Genomic DNA, 6,824 nt, shown 5'->3' with positions numbered 1-6,824 from the left:
GTTTGTTTCTTGATTTGGGCCATCCAAATTTAGGGTAACTCTCACTCTGAACAGTACCCCAGGTCTCCATCCCTTGGGTGTCATCTTGTTTTCATCCATGGCGAGTTGGATCACGTTTACAAGGGTTTCCTGGTCCCCATTCTTGGACAGTGTAGTAGTTTCACAGCTCCCTGAAGGTGCAGGACCAACAGCCTCAGCTTCCATGCCTAGATGTGCCCAGCCCAAAGGCATAGGTCAGTTGGGTCGCTCCCATGGGCGGCAAAGTGTCAACTCCTTCTCCCTGCTATGTCTACAGACTTCTGGAGAATTTTTTTTCTCCAATTTTGAACTTGGATATGTATTTCTTAAGTTATTATTTAACCTAACATTCTGTGTGCTGAATAGGGTAAAATGTTTCTATTTCAGTTCACTATCTTGGCTGAATTCCTCCACATTACTTCTTTTAGTTTGGTTCAGATGATCTTGAGAAACCAGAGAGTAGGTCCAGAAGCAGATATTAACTGGTGCTTTCTGTCTGTTTGCCTTTCCATGCTGGAAGTTCTTAGTTAACTATCAAAACCATTGAAACAAAATTGAAAGAGTTTTTCTTTTTTTTTATTCAGAGTAGGTAACTTAAGGACCACAATGAAATCTAAAGTGACAACTATATGACAGTAGAAGTACATGAAAGCATTGGCAGTTATACATGAGTTCAAGTGGAAGATTGATCTGGGGACACAAAAATTTCTGAGCTCCATATACTGTCTGAGCCACCAGGGAAGCCCAATAATTCCTGTTAGTTAAGACCAAATCAGAAGGGAATAAAAGCCAATCCTCACATCAAAATTAATGCAATGAATAATCATCTTTTCTGAAGCACTGCTCAGAGGTTAAAGCGTCTGCCTCTAATGCGGGAAACCTGGGTTTGATCCCTGGGTCGGGAAGATCCCCTGGAGAAGGAAATGGCAACCCACTCCAGTATTCTTGCCTGGAGAATCCCATGGACCGAGGAGCCTGGTAGGCTACGGTCCACGCAAAGAGTCGGACACAACTGAGCGACTTCATCTTTCTTTCTGAAGCACTGATGACAGGCTAGTCCAAACAGAAAACTGTCAATCTCATATTGTGGTCTATATTTAATAAAATCTTTGTTTTCAAGTGCACAAATTCTAGAATTCAGTCTATGATTTACACATTGCTGACTCAAGTATCATCAACTTGTAGCTTTGAAGTTTTGTCTGCTGGTCCATAGGGCATGTGGACATGCGGGTCTACACAAAAGTTCACCAAAATTTTATCAACAGTATTTTGAATATAAATCAAAGAAATACAAACTAAGAAAGCTTTGAGATACTATTTTATATCTATAAAATTAAACACAAAATCAATACTTAAGACTAGAGTAAATTCCATATTCAAATCTTACTGATAAAACCCTATAATACTTTTGAAAAGTAATATAGCAACATAGGAAGAAAAACCCATAATGTTTATTTCTTGAAACATTAAGACCACTTCTGGGAGTTTATACTATGGAAAATAATTTAACCAAAGATTAAAATTATAAGCATGAAGCTGTTTATATGGAATAGTGAAAAACCAGAAACAAATGGTAAGTTATGCTCTTCTAAGTTTCAAGTCATGTTAAATAATGGAAATTTATTGAAAGATAATAGCATGGCTTATAGCAACATCACAGTTTCAGAACTGCAAAGTCTTAAAGTATAAGACATTAAGTTGTATTGTCATCAGGAAGCAATATTAACATCTCAATCCCAATTTTGGTATTCTGCTTTTAAGGAGATTTAGATACTCTGTAACTTTGCTTCTATTATTTCTACTACTACCAAACTATTTCTCTTATGTCTCAAGCTCACATGCCCTCAAAAAGAGTGTCTGATAGGTTTGGACAGTCACTATGTCATATTGGGGTGAGGGGGTCTTTGTTCAGCAGAGCTCTTATACAAGACTGTATCTGAGATCTCTGACCGGGATCCAATGTCCACAGCCCTAGTCCAATTAATAGTAGCAAGGACAGCAAGTTTGTACCAGATGCTTTTTTTCTTTAATCTTGAAGTTACATTATTTTTGCAACCTGAAAGACAAAATTAGAAGTTTGTTAATGAGTAATATTTAGTTATGCACTTAACACAAGTTGCCCTTAAGTGTTCATTTTTTAAATAAAAACAAGACCATACTTGGTTTATCATAATTCATATTTGCAGAGAGACTTATGAAATAAGAAAAGGTCATAGGCCAGCAGGGAGAGATTTCATTATGTAACAATTATTGTGATTTTATGGTAAGAAAATATAGTATATTTATTTCTCATTTCATAGGTCTTAATCTGTTCCTAATAATAGACTTTTGCAAAAGTAATTGTGGTTTTGCATTGTTGAACTTTGCTATTTGGTATTGAAATACATTCTTAAATAAATGTGGTTATGTTATACACCAGGCTTCATTTTAATACACATGTCTCACTTTATTATTTTTTTTCTTGCTAATGACTTATTACTTGCTGTTTATTTATGTATTTTAGACTATAGAAATTATGTGAAACAGAAAGCAAATTTGAGCATTTTTTAAAATTCAAGTTCAAAATGGATAGTAAAACAGCAGAGACAATTCACAACATCCACAAAGCATTTGGCCCTGCTAATGAATGTACAGTGCAGTGGTGGGTCAAGAAGTTTTGAAAAGGAGAGAAGAGCCTTGAGGGGCATAGTGGCCAGCCATTAGCAGTTGACAACGACCAATTGAGAGCCATCAGTGAAGCTGATCCTCTGACAACTACATGAGAAGTTGCCGAAGAACTCAGTGGTGACTATTCTACAGTGATTCAGCATTTGAAGCAACTTGGAAAGGTGAAATAGCTCGATAAGCGGGTCCCTCATGAGCTGACTGCAAATCAAAAGAATTATCATTTTGAACTATTGTCTTCTCTTATTCTATACAACAACAACAAGCCATTTCTCAATCGGATTGTGATGTGCGATAAAAAGTAGATTTTGTATGACAACCAGTGACAACTGGCTCAGCAGTTGGACCAAAAAGAAGGTGCCAAAGCACTTCCCAAAGCCAAACTTGCACCAAAAAAAAGATCATGGTCACTGTTTGGTGGTCTGCTGCCCGTCTGAACCACTATAGCCTTCTGAATCCTGGCAAAACCATTACATCTAGGGGTGGGATGGGGAGGAAGATGGGAGGGAGTTTCACAAGGAAGGGGATATATGTATACCTATGGCTGATTTATGTTGAGGGTTGGCAGAAAACAGCAAAATTCTGTAAAGCAATTATCCTTCAATAAAAAATAAATAAAATTTTAAAAATACATCTGAGAAGTATGCAGAGCAAATCAGTGAGATGCACCAAAAACTGCAACGCCTGCAGTCAGCATTGGTCAACAGAAAGGGCCCAATTCTTCTCCACAACAATGCCCCACTACAAGTCACACAACCAACACTTCAAAAGTTGAACAAATTGGGCTACAAAGTTTTGTTTCATCCACCATTTCACCTGATCTCTGGCCAGTCAACTACCACTTCTTCAAGCATCTCAACAACTTTTTACAGGGAAAATGTTTCCACAACCAGCAGGAAGCAGAAAATGCTTTCCAAGAGTTCAACGAATCCCGAAGCACAGACTTTTACAGCACAAGAATAAACCAACTTATCTCTCATTGGCAAAAATATGTTGATCATAATGGTTCTTATTTTGATTAATAAAGATGTGTTTGAGCCTAATTACAATGATTTAAAATTGACGATCCAAAAACACAATTACTTTTTTACCAACCTAGTATAAATTCTCAAACTACAGCTACAGGAAAAGACAAACACTTGTCAGATAGGAAGAAAGGCTGCCAAGAGAGAATCACCCAAACAGTATCAGAGCAAAACATGTCTAGAAAAGAGTTCCCATGTTATGCATGGGCAAGATGAAAGAAAACACATAACAGCTAGGCAAATATACTCATTAAAAATAAAAGCCCCCCAAAACAAACAAACAAAAAACCCCAGTAACAAGGAAAGGAACATGGCAAACCAAATGCAATCTGGAAACTGTAACTCAAAGTATAGGAAAAATGTAAGAATTCTTTTTGCTGGCATGTTTATTATAAAATTAACACCTATCATAAAATGATAAAATAACAAAATGAGTTTTGTAAAAGAGAGAGAATAGAATTTAGGAACAAATTAAGACAGTTTTAGTCAGGATCCAATCAGGAGCCAAAAACCATACTAGCTATTTTAACCATGATAATTAAAGAACTATTGACTAAGTACTGAAGAACTGAAAAGGGAAAAAGAGAACACTAGGATTATAGACAGGTAAAGATAGATATAGACATAGGTATAGACATATAACAAGAAGGAGCTTCCACGCTTGTGGCTGGGGAACAAAGGGAACAGGTTAGAGTAATTAAAACTTAGAGGCTTTGAGGAGGAAACCCAAGAAACTGAGCACCAGACTTGTGAGAAGGGAGCATTGCTTAGCTGGTTCTAATGTTCAGGAGAGGAGTTCAACAAAACCATGACCCAAATATCTAAGGAAGGGGTGTTGACCAGCTGGTGCTAAGGTCTTTGAGGAGCTGCAATGAGGCTAGTTCTGCAAGGTTAAACAGTAACTGTAAATGGGACTCTGTAACTCTGCATCTCCTGGATCTAAGCAACACTGCCATAGTGAAGAAGTAAGGCCAGGGTGCCACTGAAAAGAGCAGGAAACAACCAGAAGGGAGGAAATCCATTCTGCAGTCTTTAAGTCTCTTTCTGACACTCCCTATTATAAGCACCTAATAAAGAGAAATGGGCAAAGTAGGAGTGTGGTTTGCATGTTCCCAGCTCCAGCATCACAAAACAGGAGTATTAAAAGGTGGTATGGAGGGGAGAGGGACTTCCCATATGACTCAGTGGTAAAGAATTCACCTGCCAATGTAGAAGACTGAGGCTCAATCCCTGGGTCAGGAAGATCCCCTGGAGAAGGAAATGGCAACCCACGCCAGTATTCTTGCCCGGAGAATCCCATGGACAGAGGAGTCCAGTGGGCTACAGTGCATGGGGTTGCAAAGAGTCAGATACAATTTAGCAACTGAGTACAGCACAGCATGGAGGTGGAAGATGATATTTATTAACTGGCACAAGAGCCGAAACAGTATCATTATGGAATTAATAAATAAATTTGGAATGGCAAGAAATAGTTCTAAGGACAGGGTCAGTCAGGATACAATCAGGAGACACAAACCACACTAGCTATTTTAACCAAGAGAGTTAAAGAATTGTTAACCCTATATCCAGTGCTCTACCACAGTCCTTGGCCCATAGCACACGTCCAATAAATGTGGAAAAAATGAATGAATGAATGTTCACGCCACCAATGACCCAACTCACACAGGTTTTGTTAATGTACAGTAATTCTAACACTGAATTGTTTGAACTGCTTTTCTACAGTTTTTTTGAGAATGGCTTCTCCAGTACTTTTATTTGTTTTTAGCAGTCATTCTTCACACTTTGCAGTGATTAACTTGGCAAGACTTCTTTCCATGTTCATCCTGTAGCCCTGTGTAACAGGAACAGTCAAAAGAGGAAAAAAAAAATATATATATATATATATATATTTGGTGTCTTTTCAAAAAATTGAAAGGTGAAAATCCACTAAGACCTTACATATAAATGTTAGAACTCAGCAGTTTTGGCTTTTATATTTTATACAGCAGTGTTTTGGTTTTGAGTATATACAATATGGTATTAGCAATATGGTTCCAACAGAGAGGAGTTAAATGTACATATTATTAAAGGAGACCTGTAGCAGTCAAATATTTCATTGATTTAATGGCAGTGGACATTATGGGCAGCAGATAGCCATCAATAATAGCCTGATCCTGAATTGCCAAAACAGACCATATCTGAAACTTAGAACCATCATCCTCTGTATTAAGGGAGACATGGAAAAAATGAAATGGACAGACCCTGACAATACCATGAAGTGTTCACATTCTACATCATCAGTCATGAATCTTATCGATCTTATAGAATGCATTTCAAAATTTTTTCTGTGGTATTCTTTACTTTAATTCTAATATAATTCAATCCTCTTTTGTTTTTTTCCTACAGTGTGATCTACATCATTTATTACTATCAATGGTACCTCCTTCTTATTCTGTGTAACATTAGTGTGTCTCGCAAGAGAAACAATAAACAATCAGGGCTTCTTTTATGGATATTTTTTTAAATGTGTATTTTTAGGGTGGGCAGTTTTTGTATCGATTTGATGCATTCCTTCTGTTCAGGTTCAAAATCAGACTTCATTGGAGTGTACAAACTGTCACAGTTAAAGCAGAGATTCATTGTTTTACCATGGTAACTTCTCACAGTATAGACTCTATTGAGTGCTGGGATCTGTTTCTCAGCACGTTCAGAAGGATGCCAAATCAGAAGTCATAGTTTTCATATTGGCCTGTTTTTTCATCTTCTTGGAATTCATATAATCCTATTGACTTTGCACTTGAAACAAACAAATGTAAATCAATCTTACTGATATTCTTTTATTTTAAAGTTCTGTGGAAAATATGACCTGAACTAGGACATTTTGACATAGCAGAATATGTGCATCAAAAAAGGTCATCATGCTCAAATATGCAGTTGCACATTAGCAACTGATAACTGAGAGAGAAAGAAAGCTAGTAAGATAAGAAGAAGTGGGGAGGAAGAAATACATGGCTACTTTTAACACCTCCTTCTCCTACCACAATTACCAGATAAAAACATCATTTCTGCTGTGAACATCATTGATACTTAGCCATGGAATTCCTTGAAGGATAGGACAGATGGTCAGTCAGTTGAACC

General features: G+C 37.2%; 1 pseudogene; it reads right to left on the bottom strand.

The window, feature by feature from the left end:
* Nucleotides 1–1,895: 1,895 nt before the first annotated feature.
* LOC120853640 overlaps nucleotides 1,896–6,824 on the bottom strand; it is a 50,877-nt pseudogene continuing 45,948 nt past the window's right edge.

This window comes from Oryx dammah, unplaced genomic scaffold (genome assembly GCF_014754425.2).
Source record: "Oryx dammah isolate SB20612 unplaced genomic scaffold, SCBI_Odam_1.1 HiC_scaffold_26, whole genome shotgun sequence".
Lineage (NCBI taxonomy): Eukaryota > Metazoa > Chordata > Mammalia > Artiodactyla > Bovidae > Oryx > Oryx dammah.
This window is presented reverse-complemented; position numbering and strand designations above follow the sequence as displayed.